This window comes from Oncorhynchus mykiss, chromosome 25 (genome assembly GCF_013265735.2).
Source record: "Oncorhynchus mykiss isolate Arlee chromosome 25, USDA_OmykA_1.1, whole genome shotgun sequence".
Taxonomy (NCBI): domain Eukaryota; kingdom Metazoa; phylum Chordata; class Actinopteri; order Salmoniformes; family Salmonidae; genus Oncorhynchus; species Oncorhynchus mykiss.
This window is the reverse complement of record NC_048589.1, coordinates 4,314,383-4,340,292: the sequence shown is the minus strand read 5'-3', so window position 1 is coordinate 4,340,292 and position 25,910 is coordinate 4,314,383. Positions and strand designations below refer to the sequence as shown.

Sequence of the window (25,910 nt, the reverse complement as noted above, 5' to 3'; positions counted from 1 at the left end):
CAACAAAGACATTTGGTTACGGTGGTGCTACAGGAATAGAGGTTTTCAATGTTAGCATACTACACTAGGAGAACACAAAAGGACAACACGGAACAAGGCTGAAGATAACCAGAGATGCTTTTAACTGGGTGAAACCTTCAGGTAGAATATTACACGACATGCATGAAAACTTAGACTCTATTCCAGAGTGTTGTTGATATACAGTGCATTCGGAAAGTATGCAGACCACTTGACTTTTTCCACATTTTGTTACGTTACAGCCTTATTCTAAAATGGATTAAATAGTTTTTTCCCTTCATCAATCTACAAACAATACCCCATAATGGCAAAGCAAAAACTGAAATATGACACTTCCATAAGTATTTAGACCATTTACTCTTTACTTTGTTGAAGCACCATTGGCAGTGATTACAGCTTTGAGTCTTCTTGGGTATGGAGCTACAAGCTTGGCAACTCCTGATTTTGGGGAGTTTCTCCCATTTCTTCCCTGCAGATCCTCTCAAGCTGTCAGATTGGATGGGGAGTGTTGCTTCATAGCTATTTTCAGGTCTCTTCAGAGATGTTAGATCGGGTTCGAGTCCGGCCTCTGGCAGGCCACTCAAGGTCTTTCAGAGACTTGTCCCGAAACCATTTCTGAGTTGTCTTGGCTGTGTGCTTAAGGTCACTGTCCTGTTGGAAGGTGAACCTTCGCCCCAGTCTGAGGTCCTGAGTGCTCTGGAGCAGGTTTTCATCAAGGATCGCTCTTTATTTTTCTCCGTTCCTGACTAGCCTCCCAGTTCCCTCCGCTGAAAAACATCCCCACCGCATGATGCTGCCAGCACCATGCTTCACCGTATGGATAGTGCCAGGTTTCCTCCAGAGTTTAATATTGGTTTCATCACACCATAGAATATTGTTTGTCATGGTCTGAGAGTCCTTTAGGTACCCTTTGGCAAACTCCAAGTGGGCTCTCATGTACCTTTTACTGAGGAGTGGATTCGGTCTGGCCACTCTACCATAAAGGCCTGATTGGTGGAGTGCTGCAGAGATGGTTGTCCTTCTGGAAGGTTCTCCCATCTCCACAGATTAACTCTGGAGCTCTGTAAGGTTGACCATCAGGTTCTTGGTCACCTCCCTGACTAAGGCCCTTCTCCCCCGATAGCTCAGTTTAGCCAGGCGGCCAGCTCTAGGAAGAATCTTGGTGGTTACAAACTTTTTCAATTGAACCTCTCTGGGATATGTGGAATGGTAGCGTCCCACTTGGCCAAAAGCCAGAGAAAATGCGGAGCGCCAAATTCAAATAAATTACTATAAAAATCAAACTTTCTTGAAGTCACACATGTAAGATACCAAATTAAAGCTACACGTGTTGTGAATCCAGCCAACATGTCAGATTTTAAAAAGGCTTTTCGGCAAAAGCAAACGATGCTATTATCTGAGGATAGCACCTCCGTAAACAAAAGAGTATGAAATACAATGTATCCAGTAAGTCCTGCTGAGACTGAGGCTGGCCTAATATGGACACTGTACTTCTGTATCATTTTAAAGTTGCTGAATGAAAGATAAAATGATGTAGAAGGTACTTCCCCAGCACTTCAACCCTGCAGGCTTGACACAAAACGCAGAAATAAAAATATAAATCATGCCTTACCTTTGACGAGCTTCTTCTGTTGGCACTCCAATATGTCCCATAAACATCGCAAATGGTCCTTTTGTTCGATTAATTCCGTAGATATATATCCAAAATCTCCATTTATTTGGCGCGTTTGTTCTAGAAAAACACCGGTTCCAACTTGCGCAACGTGACTACAAAATATCTCAAAGTTACCTGTAAACTTTGCCAAAACTACTTTTGTAATACAACTTTAGGTATTTTTTAAAGTAAATAATCGATAAAATTGAAGACGGGATGATCTGTGGTCAATACAGGAAGAAAACAAACTGACGCTAGCTTTCTGGTCACACGCCTCTATCAAACAGTACACATGAAGTGACCCTCGTTTTGAACCGGGCTACTTCTTCATTACACAAAGGAAAAACCTCAACCAGTTTCTAAAGACTGGTGACATCCAGTGGAAGCTGTAGGAACTGCAAGCAAGTCCCTTAGAAATCTGGATTCCCAATGAAAGCTCATTGAAAAGAGAGTGACCTCAAATGTAAAAAAAAAATCTGAATGGTTTGTCCTCGGGGTTTCGCCTGCTACATACGTTCTGTTATACTCACAATCATGATTCAAACAGTTTTAGAAACGTAAGATTGTTTTCTATCCAAATCTACTAATACTATGCATATCTTATCTTCTGGGGATGAGTAGCAGGCAGTTGAATTTGGGCATGCCTTTCATCCAAAATTCCAAATGCTGCCCCCTATCCTAGAGAAGTTTTAAGAATTATGGAATGCTTCAGAAATATTTTGGTACCCTTCCTCAGATCTGTGCCTCGACACAATTCTGTCTTTGAGCTCTACGGACAATTCTTTCGACATCATGGCTTGTTTTTTGGTCTGACATGCACTGTCAACTGTGGGACCTTATATAGACAGGTGTGTGCCTTTCCAAATCATGTCCAATCAATTGAATGTACCACTAGTGGACTCCAACCAAGTTGTAGAAACATCTCAATGATGATCAATGGAAACATGATGCACCTTAGATCAATTTCGAGTCTCATAGCAAATACTTGTGTAAATGAGCTATTTCTTTTTTTGCGAAACATTCTTAACCTGTTTTCACTTTGTCATTATTGGGTATTGTGTGTAGATTGATGAGGATTTTTTTTTGATTTAATCAATTTAAGAATAAGGCTGTAACTTAACAAAATGTGGAAAAAGTCAAGGGGTCTGAATACTTTCCGAATGCACTGTATCTCCAAGGAGACAATTCATGGTAGTAGTCTGTATCATTTCAAACGTGAGTACAAAAGCACCACTATTCCCAAGCCTCAGTCATGTTCTTAGCATAGCTTTGCGTTTGTAAGAGGAGAAAACTCATCTCCAGAGATGATGGTGAGAATGGAGGGTGTGTCCACTTCCTTACATGTTCTAATGATATTTATCATGTCCCCTTAAGCATTCTAAATGATGGGTTGAGATTAAAAAAGGCCATGTTAATCCATAAAGTATAGAGACGGAGACGCTCTACAAAGCCTCAGTCAGTCAATGCAATTCAGTTACCTCTCTTTGTATCGCCACACTCGCCTGATAATTCCGTAAAGTCCGTAAAGTCTTTGAAATTGCAAGGTAATGATACCAACAATGGAAACAACCCAAACAAACGTAATGACAAAGTGATCAAAGATGATATCTCATATATATTTAACAGCAGATACTTTCTGATTTTGTTTAGCCACAGTGGACTATAAAGTCAGACATAATACATTTAGTTTTTTGGTGAAATGCTGAAGCCACAACAGCATGTGGTCGGATAGGAAACATAATAATTAATTCTCACTGAAATAATTGTAGCACCTGCCTCAAAGACAGTTGAACGTAGGGCTTGTGCCCAATGCAGGAATTTTAAATTGTAATAATACACAGATAAATTACACGAGGGTGATCAAATTAACGTGATCTGACTTTAAAGCCACAGGCTATAAAGTCACCTGAACAGTTACCTGTTCAGGCCCTCTCTGTCTCTCGCTTCCCTTCCACCAGTTGCAACCTGGCAGCAGCAATCAATGTCATCTACACGTGGGTAACAAAAAAAGGAGTGCACCATACATGGCTGAAGGTAAAATAAGCACAAAGGAAATGTACGTGCATAATCCCCTCAACCCTTTAGATCAGGCAAATGCGGTGGGCGTGCTTTGAATGATTAGGCGTAGCCGCTGTCTCAGTACATTCCACCGGCGCCTGCAATTTATAGGGACGGAAATAAGGGCTGAAAAGTTGGATGAATATGATCCGGGAAATGCACAAGCTCTTTCGTTATTCTATGGTAAAGTTCAACTTCTAGGCTGTCGTACTACATTGGGAACCTGCGATACTGGCTAGCTGCTTTTAGGTGAGAATAACAGGTGACCTATCACACAAGCATTGATAAAGCAGGGGGGTGGTTTTTGGGACAATTGCATTGGCATACATAGACTCACTTCTATATCTAGCACTAATAGTACAGACAACCCACTTTAAGACAGCACACGTCTTAGACCTAGTTTTAACTACCTAGAGGTTCACCAAAGACTTACTGACTTGGCACATGCAAAGCCTACACGTAATTGAAGCATATGTTGATTTGCTTTGACCTGGTGTAAGTACTCTTAAACAACATCTAATCCCACTCAGGGTGGGACTCTTTATCCACACTAGCAGGGCTTAGCATAGCATGCTAAGTGACTGCACTGCATCCCACTCTTCCCCCCCCATGGTGATGAACAGGCATATTAGAGATGCGGCTAATGACAATAGCTTGGGGCACTGATGTCTTTGGCCAGGCGATTAGCATAGGGGATCATGGGGTAGAATTGTTGATTAAGGCTGTGTGACTGCAAAGGCTGGGTCCAGTGTCAGAGGGCACCAGGAAGTGTTTGTCCACCGTGGCAAACAGGTGGCAATAGGAGACATTGGCACAAATCATAGCAAGGCTGGAGGTGACAGTGGGAAAATCTGCATAGCCGGTCAACTGAACGAAGCAGCCATCTTTGAGCCCAATATGATTTGTCTCCTCTGAGACATGGCTGGTGTGGCGAATAGCGCAGATTACAAATGAATCACCTCTCTGGTGCAGAGATTTAGAAGAAATCAAGCTTGATGAAAAAGACAATTATTTTCAAAGCGCTTGGCTTCTCTCGCAACCCCTCGATTCAAGAGGGCCATTCTCAATTCCAGATGTCTACCCCCCCCCCCCCCCCCACACTGCCACTGCAGAGGATTTGTGTGAATATGATTACACATAGATTTTCGTTCACACACGCCGAGGTGAAAAGGCATCAGCTGGCCTAGAGGGGCACCGGCAGGGGGGAGATATCCAGTAGGTTGCTTGTTTGCCATGGCCATTGATTTGTTTTTTAGCGACAGAGTGCAGACAAAGTGTCATCTGGAGTTTGAATGGGGGCAGGAGCACAGTGTGTGACTCCTCAACCTTGCTATGACAAAGGGGAAGATATACAGAGAGAGAACTAGAGATAGAGGGGGGAGGAAGGAAGCCAAGATGGGTGCATCTATAACAAAACATTTCTCTTTTCCTCAACCTGCTGTTGCTGTTTTACTGTTTACCTTAAGGGCAGAACCAAGGAGATAATCAAGGAATAATCAAACAGCACCCCTGATGATGTCCTTTTCAATACAAAGTGCCTCAAATATCAGATCACGAGTATTGTGGAAATGTTGCATGTGAACGTTGAAGGGGCCTTTTCTTGGGAAACAATTATCCTGGACTCATTGAAGCTGTCGTAGTATGGATACTGTGCTAGTGTAAACAGGTTAGATCAGGTATCGGGTGTAGGTTGGATTTGGGTTAGGGTTAGGGATGAGACACATTATTGTTATGATATAGGTTAGGATTGAAGTTGAGATGCCTGCCTTGCCTACCAGACACATGCGCGTTCATGCCCACAAGAACACACACACACACGTACAGACACACATGCACGTACACACACACGCACACACACACACACACACACACACACACACACACACACACACACACACATTCTTGTTTGCATGCAGGCCTTTGCCTGTAATAACTTTACCTGCCAATGCAGTGACATTATCAAGCATTACTTCATAGGCCAGACACACACTCACTTCTTCTGTTTGTGACACATACTAATACAGTTGCAAGCAAATAGATTGACTTAGCTTGTACTATTGGGAGATAATAAATTATTTAGTGAAGCAATTATCTTCAAAGGGAAAAGCAGGTCGTCAGGGACTACATAGAGCGGAGGGAAGACGATGCAGCAGCATTATCTCAAAGGCTAAATTTGGGGGATGTAGTTTTCTATTACATTGATTTTTACTAGCTCTTGTTTTTTTTCTCACAGACGCCAGAAACCATTCCTCTGAAGTCTAAATAAGAAACATCCAAAGTTCAAGTGAAGGTTGACGGTATCTGTGGCATATGATAAAACTCAAAGTTACACAGCATTGCTTTCATAACCGTCCATTCAAATGGGTCTCTAGGGTACACTACCCAATTAGATTACAGACGAGCTCGTGTTGATATTGGCACCACTCTCACTCAGACTGGTAATTAATGTACAAATGATGTATTCATTTATTTACTTGTACTTATTTTTTTTTTTACCGAATGTTGTATTTCCTCATCCATATAATGACTTTAGAGGGCAAACTGTTTAGGTCGGGCAGAGATTTGGCTCCCCCTGTTGAACCCTTGGTGACCCTTCCCCTGAGAGGACCTCTCATCACAACAGCTATCTAACTGGCTCAATCAAAATAACTCTGTCATTTCCTTTATTTAATGTACCTTTATGACTGATATCGGCACGGTTAAGGTTGTTCTAAACAATCAAAACTGTATGAATTCTTAGTTATTGTCAAGATGCTGTCACTGTGGTTGATCCCCTCTAATACACTGTTTTTCAAACCACAGTGTGTGCAGGCTTTTGTTCTAGCACAGCACACACATACAGTGGGGCAAAAAAGTATTTGGTCAACCACCAATTGTGCAAGTTCTCCCACTTAAAAAGATGAGAGAGGCCTGTAATTTTCATCATAGGTACACTTCAACTATGACAGACAAAATGAGAGAAGAAAATCCAGAAAATCACCAGAAACAAAATTGTAGACCTCCACCAGGCTGGGAAGACTGAATCTGCAATAGGTAAGCAGCTTGGTTTGAAGAAATCAACTGTGGGAGCAATTATTAGGAAATGGAAGACATACAAGACCATTGATAATCTCCCTCAATCTGGGGCTCCACGCAAGATCTCACCCAGTGGGGACAAAATGATCACAAGAACAGTGAGTAAAAATCCCAGAACCACATGGGGGGGACCCAGTGAATGACCTGCAGAGAGCTGGAACCAAAGTAACAAAGCCTACCATCAGCAAGGGCATTGAAGATGAAACGTGGCTGGGTCTTTCAGCATGACAATGATCCCAAACACACCGCCCGGGGCTACGAAGGAGTGGCTTCGTAAGAAGCATTTCAAGGTCCTGGAGTGACCTAGCCAGTCTCCAGATCTCAACCCCATAGAAAATCTTTGGAGGGAGTTGAAAGTTCGTGTTGCCCAGCAACAGCCCCAAAACATCACTGCTCTAGAGGAGATTTGCATTGAGGCATGGGCCAAAATACCAGCAACAGTGTGTGAAAACCTTGTGAAGACTTACAGAAAATGTTTGACCTCTGTCATTGCCAACAAAGGGTATATAACAAAGTTTTGAGATAAACTTTTGTTATTGACCAAATACTCATTTTCCACCATAATTTGCAAATAAATTCATAAAAAATCCTACAATGTGATTTTCTGGATTTATTTTTCCCATTTTGTCTGTCATAGTTGAAGTGTACCTATGATGAAAATTACAGGCCTTTTTACAGAACTTGCACAATTGGTGGCTGACTAAATATTTTTTTTGCCTCACTGTACTTAATTCAGCAAATCAACTAATTATCAAGGTGCTGAGTCATAACAAAACACTGCATACTGTGGGTCTCTAGATTCAGGAAAAAAGGACACTGGACTCTAAAGCACATGGAACAAATATTTTGCCCACCTGTACCGTACAACAAGGCAACATGACTGAAGCCTCTTGATTCAACAAAGCTTTTTTGTGTTCAGCACCCATTCAGCACCCTGCCTCTCCAATATACCATCAATTGCTCAAGGAGAGGACACTAAACCCTACAGCCACCAAGCATTATAAAACTCTGAGCCATTGCAGGCCTTGTTGAGATAATTTTGTTTACCCCTTTTTACACCCTAACAATTGGATACCAATTTCATGGTATCCAATTGTGAGTAATTACTATCTTGTCTCATCGCTACAACTCCCGTACGGGCTCGGGAGAGACAAAGGTTGAAAGCCATGCGTCCTCCGAAACACAACCCAACCGAGCCGCACTGCTTCTTAACACAGCGCACATCCAACCCGGAAGCCAGACGCACCAATGTGTCGGAGGAAACACAGTGCATCTGGCGACCTTGGTTAGCGTGCACTGCGCCCGGCCCGCGATGAGACAAGAATATCCCTACCGGCCAAGCCCTCCCTAACCCGGACGATGCTAGGCCAATTGTGCTTCGCCCAACGGACCTCCCGGTAGCACAGCTAGCGCTGCGATGCAGTGCCCTAGGCCACTGCGCCACCCGGGAGGACCTCCTTGTTGAGATTCTACGTACACTGTGGCTAGTGATCGAGGTCATCTGTCTGAGGTGATTTTCTCTCAGAAAGTAGAGGGGCAGCAAAAAGCATTGCTGGGCTGGCAAGAGAGATGACAATTGGTGTTGAGGGGGAAGCTAGCTACTGGCAAAGGGGGATTGTTGTTTTGGGGTCTTGGCTGGCACATGGCTGGCACTTCATTGATCTTCATCTGCTGCTTTGTCAGCCAAGAGTTGAGTGGCATAATTGTGTTTGCAGTCACTATATTTGTACACCGGGATGAGAAAGTAAAAGAAAATGTGTCACTGAGTGGAAAGAGTTGGTTGAGTCATATTCTACACTCAAAGGCCTCGAGGTTAGAGAGTAACCTTGCTTGAATCATATTGTACATTGTGAGTCTTCATATTACATACTGTACATTCAAAGACCTAGTGAGGTGGCGGTAGCCTTTTAGGAGGGTTGTTGGTTGGAATTCCAAGCTGCTTGGAAAAATCTGGTTGTATTTAAGACGACAACTGGAGGGCTCCTGGCATTAATATCCCAGGTGCAACCTACTGCCGTTGTGCCCTTGAGCAAGGCACGTAACCTCTAAAACTGCTCCAGGAATGCAGTTATGCGCTGCGGATGATCATTTGCTGCTCTCAACGTGTAATGTAATGCATGTAATGCGTTGGGATGGGTAATGTGGCAGCAATTACATTTCTGTGAAAATCTCTATCCCATTTAAGCCTAGGTCTGAGGAATGGACATTTGAATAAATATCACACAAACAGTCTAAAATATCCACTAACAGTGCTTTTTAATGTATTAGTCTGGGAAGTGGCCAAAGTCAAATGCTAAAGTATTTTACATAATTAAGAGATTTGCAGGCCAAGACAATCATTTGCAAGAGCGTGAAATACAAAAACATTTAATTTTGGCATGAATGTTGTCACTGATTGATGAGAAAGATTGGCCTAATTTGGTCTGATATTGACTATTGTAGAATCTCTCATTGCTATGTCACTATGACCAGAACAAATGCAGCTGACCATGGACGTTTGGGTAATCAATTAACTCCACTCACAGAGTCCAAATGACTGCTTTGGTGGGGTAGGAGGGAACTAGTGGGGGTTAACACCTCGCACTCTGTTGTAAATCACAGAGAGAAGATTCAGGTTTCCCTCCCTAAATTCACCAGAGGAATTCCCTCCCCAAATTCACCCGGGGAATGTGACTTTGTTTCACAGACTTTTCCTGCCAAAACTCTTAACACGTTCTAAAGTAAATACTGAAAAAATATTTTGAACATAGAATGTGGGGAATAGTCAGAGGTGGTCTAAAAAACACTAATGTCATAGTGTGTGTTATTTTGTGATGTCATTGCAAATCTTATAAAAGGAAATACTGTAACTTGGAAAGTATACATACTACATGCACAACGTTTCCATCCTGCTATGAAAAATTATGAACATGTTTTTGTTAAGAGAGGGATGTAATTTTAGAAAATATAATAGGAAATTGTTTCTATAATGGTGCCCAGTATGTAGTCACCATCCCCTGAGTGAGGTCAGAGAGTGTGTCAGCCTGTCGGAACAGCCCCTTTGAACAAACTGTGTAAAATAATGGGTTAAGAATTAACATATACGACCAGAGAGACGTAGATCTGCAGCTCACGTTTAAAGTGGTTTGAATTCTGAATCTCAACACGAGGTAGAGACGATAAAGTCACCTCCTGTACAATCACTGGCACTACACGACAAGCCTTACAAGTGTGCCGCAATAAGGTCCAACCCCCTTTCCAAGGCTGCCCGGTTAGGAGAGACACACGGCAAACAAAGGCATTTTCACGTAAATACAGTTGAATTCGGAAGTTTACATACACCTCAGCGAAATAAATGTAATGTTAGTTTTTCACAATTCCTGACATTTAATCCAAGTAAAAATTCCCTGTCTTAGGTCAGTTAGGATCACCACTTTATTTTAAGAATGTGAAATGTCAGAATAATAGTAGAGAGAATGAATTATTTGTCCATTTGGAAGACCCATTTGCAACCAAGCTTTAACTTTCTGACTGATGACTTGAGATGTTGCTTCCATATATCCACGTAATTTTCCATCCTCTTGATGCCATCTATTTTGTGCAGTGCACCAGACCCTCCTGCAGCAAAGCACCCCACAACATGATGCTGCCACCCCGGTGCTTCACAGTTGGGATGGTGTTCTTCGGCTTGCAAGCCTCCCCCTTTTCCTCCAAACATAACAGTGGTCATTATGGCCAAACAGTTCTATTTTTGTTTCATCAGACCAGAGGACATTTCTCCAAAAGTTGCAAACTGTAGTCTGGCATTTTTTGTGGCAGTTTTGGAGCAGTGGCTTCTTCCTTGCTGAGTGGCCGTTCAGGTTATGTCGATATCGGACTCGTTTTAGGGACCTGTTTCTAATGTATTGTGTGTATTTTTATCCTGTGTTACCATTTAGTTAGCTAATATATAAATAATTGAACCAATTTTTGTAGTACTGAATCATAAGTAAGGCTTGGAGTTTTTCAGATGCAAGGAGGTTACGACTGTTCAGAATGATGATATGATATAAGATTATGATTAATAAGTTGACTGTTTATGGATGTAATAGGTAAAGACCTTTAGAGTTTAATTCAGGAGATGGTAACTCTTGAAAGAACCGCTCTCGTGGTGCCCCAATTCCTAATGAGTTAATAGTTGCATGATTAATTTAATTGGGTTACAATTAAACATAGTTGGTTGATCAGATAAATACCAGTTATCAGATTAATGTTATCAGTCAAGTCAGGACAAAATAATTTAGAGAAGTTGAACATCATTTCTTTAAAACCACTGTCAACTCTTCTGCTCTTACTGACATTCCCATGATTATGTTCAGGTTAGTCAGCATTCATTTGTATGTTCAGTCACTTCAGTAAGTTCTATAAAAAATCTACACTAAAGTCCTCTCTGCACTTTACTGGATTATTATGATTTTACTGTTTAGGTTAGTGAGCATTTGTTTGGAAGTTTAGTCAGTCATGTAAAAGATATACACCGAGTCCTCAAAGTATTTTTAATTTTTTTTATCGTTATTTAACTAGGCAAGTCATTTAAGAACAAATTCTTATTTTCAATGACGGCCTAGGAACAGTGGGTTAACTGCCTGTTCAGGGGCAGAACGACAGATTTGTACCTTGTCAGCTCGGGGATTTGAACTTGCAACCTTTCGGTTACAAGTCCAACGCTCTAACCACCAGGCTACCCTGCAGCGAGAGTAAAAAGAAAATCTGTGACCAGACTGCCGTCTCCCAGGTTTATTTCTGCCTCTGCTCTGTGAGATTATGTCTGAGTTGATCGATGGTGCTCCAGCCACACTAAGAACAAATGACCCCTAGCCGCCAACTATTTTCCCCCCAGAAACTGCTCCTATTTGGGCAAATAATTAAGAGGTATTACTTTGGATGGGAGGCAATGTGTTTTGCTTTGCCGTTCACCACTAGCTCGCCCTTGCATTTCGGTGAAGCGCCGGCCATCATCCTCATCAACCTCCACTTTCTATTTTCTTGACCTGATAGGGCGGGCAGGAACAGGACATGCAAACTAGTGCCGGTTGATCCAGTATCTCCATGCCAACATGCTTGGATACATGGCAGTGTGTGGTGAGGATGGCCACATTGCTACATTCTCTGCGTTGAAAGTGAAACCAACCTCTCCAATCACCAGAAAACATGTGATGAAAGAGAGAATGTAACAGTTGGATTTACTTAGTTGAGGGGAATTCTGACTAAAATTGTGCCAGTTTCCCAGACAGATTATCAGAACTAGTCCGAGACTAAAAATCACTGTCAATGGAGTGTTTAGATTCTCAATTGAGCATGCTTTTTAGTCCAGGACTATGTTTAATCCGTGTCCAGGAAACCGGTCCTTAAAGTCTATATTAAAAACTCTGATTACATAGTGTACCATACAAGACAGTGGCAAACCCTATTAGCGCATGTTAACATGCATGATCATTCACTCTATAAATGTTTAAAGGGCTGCATTTGGAACTTACTCCCTCCTATTTGGAATGGGAACATCTGTGCTAATGGCAACTACACACAGATGGGTGATATGATTCGTTTGTGGGGCTAAACATTAAGTGACCCACCATAGACCCCAATCAAGCTTTGCTCTTTTCCCCAGATGTGTACATGTTCAGCAAGGGTATATAGGCTCACTCACAGTGGGGTTGGGGTCAATTCCATTTCAATTCAGTCCATTCACAAAGTAAACTGAGATTCCAATTCTTATCGAAAAGAAATGACAAAAATGAGTGGCAATGGAATTGACCCCAACCATGAATCACAGAGCACAGTGGAAGAGCTGTACTTCCCACACTCTTGAGCTATGCCTCAGAGAGAGATAGACATGCTTGTATTCAAAAGCTTTAGACACCAGAAGACTTTTCTTTCCAACCTTTTCAACCCTTTAGAATCAACAAACCTTTTTACGATCCACCACTAATGAGAAAATATAGATTAGTTATTTAAAGCATTCACCTTTAATCTACCCCAAAGCAATGGAGGACTGGAGAAACCAGAGACCATAGACACCTGGTTGCTGTTGAAAGCCTCTACCCCCTAATGCACTGACCAACCTTGAGGGCTTTAAGCTCATTCACTCACTCGTTTTCCACAGCAGCCCTATGTCAACTCTAGCCTAGCTCTTTCCCTGCATTATACAAAGTTTTGAATTATATATATCCTGCCGCCATGCGTTTTGTCTGAATTATCAACCACCACAATTACCCAATTACCCGTGGTCCCTGGGTATGGGAATGTTTCTTCCAACTCATTTCACAATGAATGTCCTAAATTGAACCTTATCTGAAAATGACCTGAAATGATTATCACTCAAGTTACTGTCAGATTTCCATTCATATAACAGAACTGAAAGATACAATTGATATGTAAATGCATCAGGCTTTTTGTTGGGCCAAAGATCCCAGTCTGGAAAACACTGCCCTACCTTGAGGATGAAATGACAAAGCCAAGCAGGTTGTGTAATTCTTTACACTTCCAGATGGTGGCGCTCCACCACCGTTCAGCCCGCCTTAATGCCTGCTCAGCCAATTACCTCTGACATGGAGATGCACTGTCAGCCTGTATTCACTCAGTCTGTAACTAACTAGAAAAGACAATTCAAACAAGGGGTAGTAATTAAAGCTACAAAATACATTTAAACGAGAAGTCAGGGGAAAAAATGAATTATCCCTGATGTTCGTTGGGGTGTAATTACAATACAGTCTGCAATCTGTCCAATTAAATCAAATCACACCAAAGTTTATTGATCGCATACACAGTTTAGTAAATGTTATAGTGGGTGCAGCTAAATGCTTGTGTTACTAGCTCCTAACAGTGCAGTACAAATTTGAAACAAGTATTAATCAAAACTTGAATCAAGAAATCAGAAATCATGAATGTCAGTGCCGGGTAGAGATTATAACAGAACATGGCCAAGATTTTAAAATGTTCATAAATGACCAGCATGGTGAAATAATAGTAATCACAGTGAACAGGTCAGGGTTCCATAGCCGCAGGCAGAACAGTTGAAACTGGAGCAGCAGCACGGCCAGGTGGACTGGGGACAACAAGGAGGCATCATGCCAGGTAATCCTGAGGCATGGTCCCAGGGCTCAGGTCCTCAGAGAGAGAAAAATAAAGAGAGAGAATTAGAGAGAGCATACTTAAATTCACACAGGACACCGGATAAGACAGGATAAATACTCCAGATATAACAGACTGACCCTAGCCCCCCGACACATAAACTACTGCAGCAAAAATCTAATTTTGATTAGTTTAAGCTAGAGATATCTGGCATGGGCGTCTCAAAGCACCGCACCCGCCTATGTCAGCCTTCCTCATCTGCGGTGGAAGGTGGCAGAGCTACAGCGGTGCTTGTCAGGCCACGAGACATCCCGAAAATCGGTCTTCTCGCGAAAATGTCTGTAGCGTCCGAACTATAGACTAATACCACTACGGAAAGATGAGACTAACTCTCACGTTGGTGTTCTCCGTTTTTGACGAATCTCAAATATAAAATATATTTGTTTAACACTCTTTTGGTTACTACATGATTCCATGTGTTATTTCATAGTTTTGATGTCTTCACTATTGTTCTACAATGTAGAAAATAGCACAAATAAAGATTTGGGATGTGCAGTTTCCAGTTTGCTCAAAGTCCTGTGTAGTTCCTTGAGTGCCGCTGTGGTGTCGGCTTGAGGGGTGATATAAACGGCCATGGCAATAACCAATGTGAATTTTCTTGGGAGGTAATGGGGTCGGCATTTGATGGTGAGGTATTTCAGATTGGGATAGCAAAAGTTTTTCAGTTTTGTACTTTTTTACAATCACACCAAGAGTTATTAATCATGAAATATACTCCTCCACCTTTTGATTTTCCTGGAGGGTTCTTCCTGTCTGTGCAATGTACGGAGAAGCCAGCAGGCGTATGGCCCAGGAAGGTGTATCTTGCGAGAGCAATGACTCTGTAAGACAAATTGTTACAATCTCTCATGTCCCTCTGGAAGGAAATCCTCACCCTGAGTTTGTCTACCTTATTGTACAGAGACTGTATATTAGCAAGTAATATACTCAGAGGTGGTGGGTGGTTTGCCCTCCTACAGAGTCTGACTAGAACACTGGCGCTCATTCCTTTCATCCCCACTCAGGCCGACAACACAGCAGCACTCAAGGAACTAGAGAACTAAGAAATAACACACATAAAAACAAAATGCAAAGTTGACTAGGAGCTAGAAGGTGGTAGGTGAATTAACAAGTGGATGCAACATTGGTGATGTCCCGGAACCCTTTGTTTGTGGTGGATTTGTGTTGTGTTTGTGTGTGTGTGTATGTGTGTGTGTAGGAGGGAGGAAAGGAAGCATATTGGTAAACATGTACGTAGTGATTTAGGTTGAGCTTTGGCTGAAACAGCGATTTCAATCTTGAGGCCAATTGGTTACTATAGTTGACCAACTCCATAGGCTATACATTTATTCAGCACAAACATCTGGGACCAGGCTATGTCTGCTCTGTTCAATGCTTTCGAACCTTTACCATCCCTTTGCAAACATGTACAGTATCTTATAACTGGCAAGGGTTGACAGTTATGGTTTACAGTAGAGGTCCTTTCCTGAAATCTGATTGGTAGACTGCAAATTGGATATTGTGACCTGTAGTATTATCAAAGACCTCATGATGTTGTGATGTGCACTTTCAAACTCATCGAAAGTAGGCTTAAAAAAATCCACATTATCTCACACAATCTTCCAATACAGCCATAATACAGTGGCAATAAAAATTATGTGAACCCTTTGGAATCACCTGTACTTCTGCATAAATGGTAATACAATTTGATCTGATCTTCATCTAGGTCACAACAATAGACAAACAGTCTGCTTAAACTAATAGCGCACAAACAATTATACGTTTTCATGTCTTTATTGAACACACCGTGTAAACATTCACAGTGCAGGGTGGAAAAAGTATGTGAACCCTTGGATTTAATAACTGGTTGAACCTCCTTTGGCAGCAATAACCTCAACCAAACTTTGGACCATTCCTCTTACCAAAACTGTTTTAGTTCAGCAATATTCTTGAGATGTCTGGTGTGAACCGCTCTCGAGGTCATGCCACAGCATCTCAATCGGGTTGAGGTCAGGACTCTGACTTGGCCACTCCATTAGGCATATTTTTTTCTGTTGAAGCCATTCTGTTGTTGATTTACTTCTGTTTTGGGTCGTTGTCCTGTTGCATCACCCACCTTCTGTTGAGCTTCAATTGGCGGACAGATACCCTTACATTCTCCTGCAAAATGTATTGATAAACTTGGGAATTCATTTTTTCCATTGATGATAGCAAGCTGTCCAGGCCCTGAGGCTCCCTTCACCATACTTTACAGTTGGGATGAGGTTTTGATGTTGGTGTGCTGTGCCTTTTTTTCTCCACACACAGTGTTGTTTGTTCCTTCCAAAAAACCCAACTTTAGTTTAATCTGTCCACATAATATTTTACCAGGAGCACTGTGGAACATCCAGATGCTCTTTTGCGAACTTCAGATGTGCAGCAATGTTTTTTTTGGACAGCAGTGGCTTCTTTTGTGGTGTCCTCCCATGAACACCATTCTTGTTTAGTGTTTTACGTATCGTAGACTCATCAACAGAGATGTTAGCAAGTTCCAGAGGTTTCTGTAAATCTTTAGCTGACACTCTAGGATTCTTCTTAACCTCATTGAGCATTCTGCGCTGTGCTCTTGCAGTCATCTTTGCATGTCGGCCACTCCTAGGGATAGTAACAACAGTGCTGAACTTTCTCCATTTATAGACAATTTGTCTTACCGTGGACTGATGAACATCAAGGCTTTTAGAGATACTTTTGTAACCCTTTCCAGATTTATGCAAGTCAACATTTCTTAATCTTGGGTCTCAGGGCAGCTCTAACCAACATCTCCAATCTCGTCTCATTGGTTGGACTCCAATTAGGTTTTGGAGAAGTCATTAGCCTAGGTGTTCACATACATTTTCCAACCTACACTGTGAATGATTACATTATGTATTCCATATAGACAAGAAAAATACAATAATTTGTATGTTATTAGTTTAAGCAGACTGTGTTTGTATGTTGTGATTTAGATGAAGATCAGATGTAATTGTATGACCAATTTGCGTAGAAATCTAGATAATTCCAAAGGGTTCACATACTTTTTCTTGCCACTCTAAGTAATTCTCACACATACAGTATACCGCCAGTACATCCACAATTAGTCATTCATCTACCAGGCTAAAGTGTGAGCTACACTACATGACCAAAAGTATGTGAACACCCGCTTGTCGAAAATCTCATTCCAAAATCATGAGCAATAATATGGAGTTGGTCCCCCCTTTTGCTGCTATAACAGCCTCCATTCTTCTGAGAAGGCTTTCCACTAGATGTTGGAACATTGCTGCATGGACTCAGCCACAAAAGCATTAGTGAGGTCAGGCACTGATGTTGGGGGATTAGGCCTGGCTCGCAGTTGGTGTTCCAATTAATCCCTAAGGTGTTTGATGGGGTTGAGATCAGCTCTGTGCAGGCCAGTCAAGTTCTTCCACATCTATCTCAACAAACTATTTTTGTATGGACCTCGCTTTATGCACGGGGACATTGTCTTTCTGAAACAGGAAGCGGCTTTCCCCAAACTGTTGTCACAAAGTTGGAAGCACAAAATAATTTATCATGTTAATACTGTGGTATTAAGATTTTCCTTCACTGGAACTAAGGGTCCTAGCCCGAACCATGAAAAAATCCCCAGACCATTATTCCTCCTCCACCAAACTTAACAGTTGGCACTATATATTCGGGAAGGTAGCGTTCTCCTGGCATACGCCAAACCAGATTAGACCGTCGGAATGACAGATGGTGAAGCGTGATTCATCACTCCAGACAACACTTGACATTGCATATGGTGATCTTAAGCTTGTGTGAGGCTATTCGCCCATGGAAACCCATTTGATGTACCTCCCGACGAACAGTTCTTGTGCTGAAGTTGCTTCCAGTGTCAGTTTGGAACTCGGTAGTGAATGTTGCAACTGAAGACAGAAGATTTTTACGCGCTACTTGTTTCAGCACTCGGCGGTCCTATTCAATGAGCTTGTATGGCCTACCACTTCTTGGCTTGGCAGTTGTTGATCCTAGATGTTTCCACTTCACAATAACAGCACTTACAGTTGACTGGGTCAGCTCTAGCAGGGCAGAAATTTAGTTGAAAGTCACTGACTTCTTCAGTAATGTCATTCCACATGCCAATATTTGTCTATAGAGATTGCTTGTCTGTGTGCTCGATTTCATACACCTGTCGGCAACGGGTGTTGCTAAAATAGCCTAATACACTAATTTGAAGTGGTGTCCACATTTTCTATATCGTGTATCTTAGTGGCCCGATTATTTCTCATTTTGGCTTGAATCACCCATCAATCCAGCCACTCCAATCAATTTGTTTCTTGATGGCCAATGTCCTCCATATTCGATTCTATATCCATTAAGATCACGCTGAAAATGATTGATTCCTTACTCAATTAATTAGCTTATACAGTGGGGCAAAAAAGTATTTAGTCAGCCACCAATTGTGCAAGTTCTCCCACTTAAAATGATGAGAGAGGCCTGTAATTTTCATCATAGGTACACTTCAACTATGACAGAAAAAATTAGAAAAAAAATGCAAGAAAATCACATAGTTGGATTTTTAATTAATTTATTTGCAAATTATGGTGGAAAATAAGTAGTTGGTCACCTATAAACAAGTGATTTATTTACTTGTACTTGTTTGTTTTTTTACCGAATGCTGTATTTCCTCATCCATATAATGAATTTAGAGGACAACTGTTTTGGTCGGGCAGAGATTTGGCTCCCCCTGTTGAACCCTTGGTGACCCTTCCCCTGAGAGGACCTCTCATTACAACAGCTATCTAACTGGCTCAATCTTTTTTCTCCCAAGATGGCATAGCAGTTCAGACGTATTTTTGTCCTCGTCCTGTCGTGTCCCGTATATATATATATATTTACAACTTTTTTTTCACATACATTTTTAATTTTCCAAAAATGTTTTCCAAAAACTTCAGAACACTCTCCTGCAATCCGTTTCACCAATTTATATTTATAGAAAAAAGTATTATTTACCTCAGATCTGTGATCCTCCGAGAGGCTAGCCAGAAATTAGCCAGAAGCTAGCCGGGAGCTAGCCAGAAGCTGGTCCAGAAGCTACTCTGAAGCTGGTTCAGGGGCTAGTTCAGAAGCTAGTTAGCTTATTTACTGGCTAATCGTTGGTACTCAGCTGACCACGGTTTGTGGTCATCGGCTGTCCTTTGGCTCGAGAATCTATCGCCAGTTTTGTACGGCGCGGTGCAGCGCGGCTCGGAGCGGAACATATCGGACCAATTTTTCTCTCCATGTCCCTGGATTTCGGCCGCTGGCTCTGGACGTCCATGCCTGGATCTCGCAGCTAGCTAGCTGCTATCCGTGTGACTATCGGCTTTCGTCGATTCCGGAGCTAACATCAATTGTTCCGGAGCTAGCCAGCTGAAGAGTTCCATCAATCACTCCTGGGCTGCAGTCACCTATCCGGACCCGTTTTGCTGCCTACGCGGAGCCCCACCGGGCCTTCACGGCTAGACTGCCGACGTTGTCTACCCGAGGGAACTGTCCGGCTGGCTCCTCCGGCGCAACGTTGCCTGGGCGCTCATCTGCGGCCTGCTAGCCGTTGGCTATCTTATCGGCTGCTATCTGAATAGACAATCGGACAATTTTTATTTTATTTTTATTTATTGATTTATTTTTCTTCTTAGGCCTCTATAACTATATCTATTGTTTTTATTTTTGTTGTTGTTGTGTGATTTGGATTCATCCCCTCTACCACACGGAAACCCACTAATCTACTGACGGAACGCAAGAGTTGGCTAATAACAGACCTCCATCTTATGCTAGCTTGCTCCTATGCTAGCTTGCTACCGATTTAGCTGTCTAAATCGCCGTGACCCCCAACCAACCTCTCCACTCACTGGACCCTTTTGATCACTCGACTGAGCATGCCTCTCCTTCATGTCAATATGCCTTGTCCATTGCTGTTCTGGTTAGTGTTTATTGGCTTATTTCACTGTAGAGCCTAGTCCTGCTCATTATACCTTATCCAACCTATTAGTTCCACCACCCACACATGCAATGACATCTCCTGGTTTCAATGATGTTTCTAGAGACAATATCTCTCTCTTCATCACTCAATACCTAGGTTTACCTCCACTGTATTCACATCCTACCTTTGTCTGTACATTATACCTTGATGCTATTTTATCGCCCCCAGAAACCTCCTTTTACTCTCTGTTCCAGACGTTCTAAACGACCAATTCTTATTGCTTTTAGCCGCACCCTTATTCTACTACTACTCTGTTCATCTGGCGATGTAGAGGTGAATCCAGGCCCTGCAGTGCCTAGCTCCACTCCTATTCCCCAGGCGCTCTCTTTTGACGACTTCTGTAACCGTAATAGCCTTGGTTTCATGCATGTTAACATTAGAAGCCTCCTCCCTAAGTTTGTTCTATTCACTGCTTTAGCACACTCTGCCAACCCGGATGTTCTACCTGTGTCTGAATCCTGGCTTAGGAAGACCACCAAAAATTCAGACATTTTAATTCCAAACTACAACATTTTCAGACAAGATAGAACTGCCAAAGGGGGCGGTGTTGCAATCTACTGCAAAGATAGCCTGCAGAGTTCTGTCCTACTATCCAGGTCTGTACCCAAACAATTTGAACTTCTACTTTTAAAAATCCACCTCTCTAAAATCAAGTCTCTCTCCGTTGCCGCCTGCTATAGACCACCCTCTGCCCCCAGCTGTGCTCTGGACACCATATGTGAACTGATTGCCCCCCATCTATCTTCAGAGCTTGTGCTGCTAGGCGACCTAAATTGGAACATGCTTAACACCCCAGCCATCCTACAATCTAAACTTGATGCCCTCAACCTCACACAAATTATCAATGAACCTACCAGGTACCTCCCCAAAGCCTTAAACACGGGCACCCTCATAGATATTATCCTAACCAACTTGCCCTCTAAATACACCTCTGCTGTTTTCAACCAAGATCTCAGCGATCACTGCCTCATTGCATGCATCCGTAATGGGTCAGCGGTCAAACGACCTCCACTCATCACTGTAAAACGCTCCCTGAAACACTTCAGCGAGCAGGCCTTTCTAATCGACCTGGCCGGGGTATCCTGGAAGGATATTGATCTCATCCCGTCAGTAGAGGATGCCTGGATATTTTTTAAAAATGCCTTCCTAACCATCTTAAATAAACATGCAATCTGGACCCTTTCTTTCTAAAATTATCTGCCAAAATTGTTGCCACCCCTATTACTAGCCTGTTCAACCTCTCTTTCGTGTCGTCTGAGATTCCCAAAGATTGGAAAGCAGCTGCGGTCATCCCCCTCTTCAAAGGGGGTGACACTCTTGACCCAAACTGCTACAGACCTATATCTATCCTACCATGCCTTTCTAAGGTCTTCGAAAGCCAAGTCAACAAACAGATTACCGACCATTTCGAATCTCACCATACCTTCTCTGCTATGCAATCTGGTTTCAGAGCTGGTCATGGGTGCACCTCAGCCACGCTCAAGGTCCTAAATGATATCTTAACCGCCATCGATAAGAAACATTACTGTGCAGCTGTATTCATTGATCTGGCCAAGGCTTTCGACTCTGTCAATCACCACATCCTCATCGGCAGACTCGACAGCCTTGGTTTCTCAAATGATTGCCTCGCCTGGTTCACCAACTACTTCTCTGATAGAGTTCAGTGTGTCAAATCGGAGGGTCTGCTGTCCGGACCTCTGGCAGTCTCTATGGGGGTGCCACAGGGTTCAATTCTTGGACCGACTCTCTTCTCTGTATACATCAATGAGGTCGCTCTTGCTGCTGGTGAGTCTCTGATCCACCTCTATGCAGACGACACCATTCTGTATACTTCTGGCCCTTCTTTGGATACTGTGTTAACAACCCTCCAGGCAAGCTTCAATGCCATACAACTCTCCTTCCGTGGCCTCCAATTGCTCTTAAATACAAGTAAAACTAAATGCATGCTCTTCAACCGATCGCTACCTGTACCTACTCGCCTGTCCAACATTACTACTCTGGACGGCTCCGACTTAGAATACGTGGACAACTACAAATACTTAGGTGTCTGGTTAGACTGTAAACTCTCCTTCCAGACCCATATCAAACATCTCCAATCCAAAGTTAAATCTAGAATTGGCTTCCTATTTCGTAACAAAGCATCCTTCACTCATGCTGCCAAACATACCCTTGTAAAACTGACCATCCTACCAATCCTCGACTTTGGCGATGTCATTTACAAAATAGCCTCCAATACCCTACTCAACCAATTGGATGCAGTCTATCACAGTGCAATCCGTTTTGTCACCAAAGCCCCATATACTACCCACCATTGCGACCTGTACGCTCTCGTTGGCTGGCCCTCGCTTCATACTCGTCGCCAAACCCACTGGCTCCATGTCATCTACAAGACCCTGCTAGGTAAAGTCCCCCCTTATCTCAGCTCGCTGGTCACCATTGCATCTCCCACCTGTAGCACACGCTCCAGCAGGTATATCTCTCTAGTCACCCCCAAAACCAATTCTTTCTTTGGCCGCCTCTCCTTCCAGTTCTCTGCTGCTAATGACTGGAACGAACTACAAAAATCTCTGAAACTGGAAACACTTATCTCCCTCACTAGCTTTAAGCACCAACTGTCAGAGCAGCTCACAGATTACTGCACCTGTACATAGCCCACCTATAATTTAGCCCAAACAACTACCTCTTTCCCTACTGTATTTTATTTATTTATTTATTTTGCTCCTTTGCACCCCCATTATTTTTATTTCTACTTTGCACATTCTCCCATTGCAGATCTACCATTCCAGTGTTTTGCATGCTGTATTGTATCTACTTTGCCACCATGGCCTTTTTGCCTTTACCTCCCTCATCTCACCTCATTTGCTCACATCGTATATAGACTTGTTTATTCTGTATTATTGACTGTATGTTTGTTTTACTCCATGTGTAACTCTGTGTCGTTGTATGTGTCGAACTGCTTTGCTTTATCTTGGCCAGGTCGCAATTGTAAATGAGAACTTGTTCTCAACTTGCCTACCTGGTTAAATAAAGGTAAAATAAAATAAATAAATAAAAAATCTAAATAACTGTCATTCCCTTTATTTAATGTACCTTTATGACTGATATCTGCACGGTTAAGGTTGTTCTAAACAATCACAACTGTATGAATTCTTAGTTATTGTCATGATGCTGTCACTGTGGTTGATCCCCTCTAATACACTGTTTTTCAAACCTGGTCCACAGTGTGAGCAGGCTTTTGTTCTAGCACAGCACACACATACAGTGGGGCAAAAAAGTATTTAGTCAACCACCAATTGTTCAAGTTCTCCCACTTAAAAAGATGAGAGTGGCCTGTAATTTTCATCATAGGTACACTTCAACTATGACAGACAAAATGAGAGAAAAAAAATCCAGAAAATCACATTGTAGGATTTTAAATCAATTTATTTGCAAATTATGGTGGAAAATCATTATTTGGTCACCTACAAACAAGCAAGATTTCTGGCTCTCACAGACCTGTAACTTCTTCTTTAAGAGGCTTCTCTGTTCTCCACTCGTTATCTGTATTAATGGCACCTGTTTGAACTTGTTATCAGTATAGAAGCCACCTGTCCACAACCTCAAACAGTCACACTCCAAACTCCACTATGGCCAAGACCAAAGAGCTGTCAAAGGACACCAGAAACAAAATTGTAAACCTGCACCAGGCTGGGAAGACTGAATCTGCAATAGGTAAGCTGCTTGGTTTGAAGAAATCAACTGTGGGAGCAATTATTAGGAAATGGAAGACATACAAGACCACTGTTAATCTCCCTCTCCACGGGGCTCCACGCAAGATCTCACCCCGTGGGGTCAAAATGATCACAAGAACGGTGATCAAAAATCCCAGAACCACACGGGGGGGACCTAGTGAATGACCTGCAGAGACCTGGGACCAAAGTAACAAAGCCTACCATTAGTAACACACTACGCCACCAGGGACTCAAATCCTGCAGTGCCAGACGTGTCCCCCTGCTTAAGCCAGTACATGTCCAGGCCCGTCTGAAGTTTGCTAGAGAGCATTTGGATGATCCAGAAGAAGATTGGGAGAATGTCATATGGTCAGATGAAACCAAAATATAACATTTTGGTAAAAACTCAACTCGTCGTGTTTGGAGGACAAAGAATGCTGAGTTGCATCCAAAGAACACCATACCTACTGTGAAGCATGGGGGTAGAAACATCATGCTTTTGGGCTGTTTTTCTGCAAAGGGACCAGGACGACTGATCCGTGTAAAGGAAAGAATGAATGGAGCCATGTATCGTGATATTTTGAGTGAAAACCTCCTTCCATCAGCAAGGGCATTGAAGATGAAACGTGGCTGGGTCTTTCAGCATGACAATGATCCCACACACACTGCCCGGGCAACGAAGGAGTGGCTTCGTAAGAAGCATTTCAAGGTCCTGGAGTGACCTAGCCAGTCTCCAGATCTCAACCCCATAGAACATCTTTTGAGGGAGTTGAAAGTCAGTGTTGCCCAGCAACAGCCCGAAAACATCACTGCTCTAGAGGAGATCTGCATGGAGGAATGGGCCAAAATACCAGCAACAGTGTGTGAAAACCTTGTGAAGACTTACAGAAAACGTTTGACCTCTGTCATTGCAAACAAAGGGTATATAACAAAGTATTGAGAAACTTTTGTAGGTGACCAAATACTTATTTTCCACCATAATTTGCAAATAAATTCATTAAAAATCCTACAATGTGATTTTCTGGATTTTTTCTCTCTCATTTTGTCTGTCATAGTTGAAGTGTACCTATGATGAAAATTACAGGACTCTATCATCTTTTTAAGTGGGAGAACTTGCACAATTACTTTTTTGCCCCACTGTAGATCTTGACCTGAGCCAATGGGAGACATGTGTAATGGCAAAGTAAAAGCCAAAGATTGCATTCATCCATGGAGTTATCCTGGTTGATTTTTGCACTCGAGCATCGGAGCTCATTTATAGGAAGAGTGAATCTTCTTCCAGTGGAGAACTCTACATAACAAATGGCACCATTTCCTTTATATAATGTACTACTTTTGTATAGGGCTCTGGTCAAAAGTAGTACACTCTTGGAGAGTTTGAGTGTCCTTCAAATGTAAGCTGAGGGGTATATCAGGTCTTTCCCAGAATCCCTCTCTGGTGGTGCACATGGTCACACCTGTACCCCAACCACCGCCTCTTGCGTGTTTGATTAATTTGGTTCTTTGATGGTTGGTTCCCCAAGGTGGTTCCTGTTCGGTGAGCGTGAGTGGAGGACACGCGTAGGGTTACACACAAGGCCATATATTGTACACATATACAGTATGGCTACAAATATACATACACACGCACATGCAGGGCTACACACACAGAAAAACACACTGACGGCTACACCAACAGAGACAAACACACACACATAGTGCTTCTAATGCCGACGTGTGGCAATCTGGTTTTCCATTTGCTGTGATCAGACATACTCTGGCTCCTCATGGGAACATGCATCTTGGGCTGGCTCTCTATTCACTCTTACCTTTCTGGGAGGCATTGAAGCATCCAGCATCGAAGACTACTTGCGTGTTTTGAAACCTGCTCGCCTGTTCTCACCTTCCACACACTTTGTCCTTCTCTTTTTTCTCAACAGTTGGTTGAATCAAAGATAAAGACGTCAGCTCAACAATGGCAGGTGCCCTTAAACCTGTCTAACTCCTCGCAAGGATTAGGGTATTTCTCATGGGGAACTTGTTGCCTTTCCCAGAATAAAATGAAAAGCCTTTGTATGGAAAAGCTCTGTATTTCCCCCCTAACACCTTTTGGAGGCGTCACAAGTATACATGTATCACTCTGGTGTGGTTTTGTGAGTCTTGTCTTTGAAACTGACTATAAACCTCTCTGAGTTTCTCCTACTGCCGCATCTCTGACAAAAGTTTGTCTGCAGGGATGAGGGAGGATTTCAAGGAAGTGCGGATGATAGGA

The 25,910-nt window shown here is 42.5% G+C and overlaps 1 protein-coding gene across 1 annotated transcript in view; it reads left to right on the top strand.

The window, feature by feature from the left end:
* LOC110504172 (ALK tyrosine kinase receptor-like) overlaps window positions 1–25,910 on the top strand; it is a 629,320-nt gene that overhangs the window by 235,982 nt on the left and 367,428 nt on the right. The window lies entirely within an intron of this gene.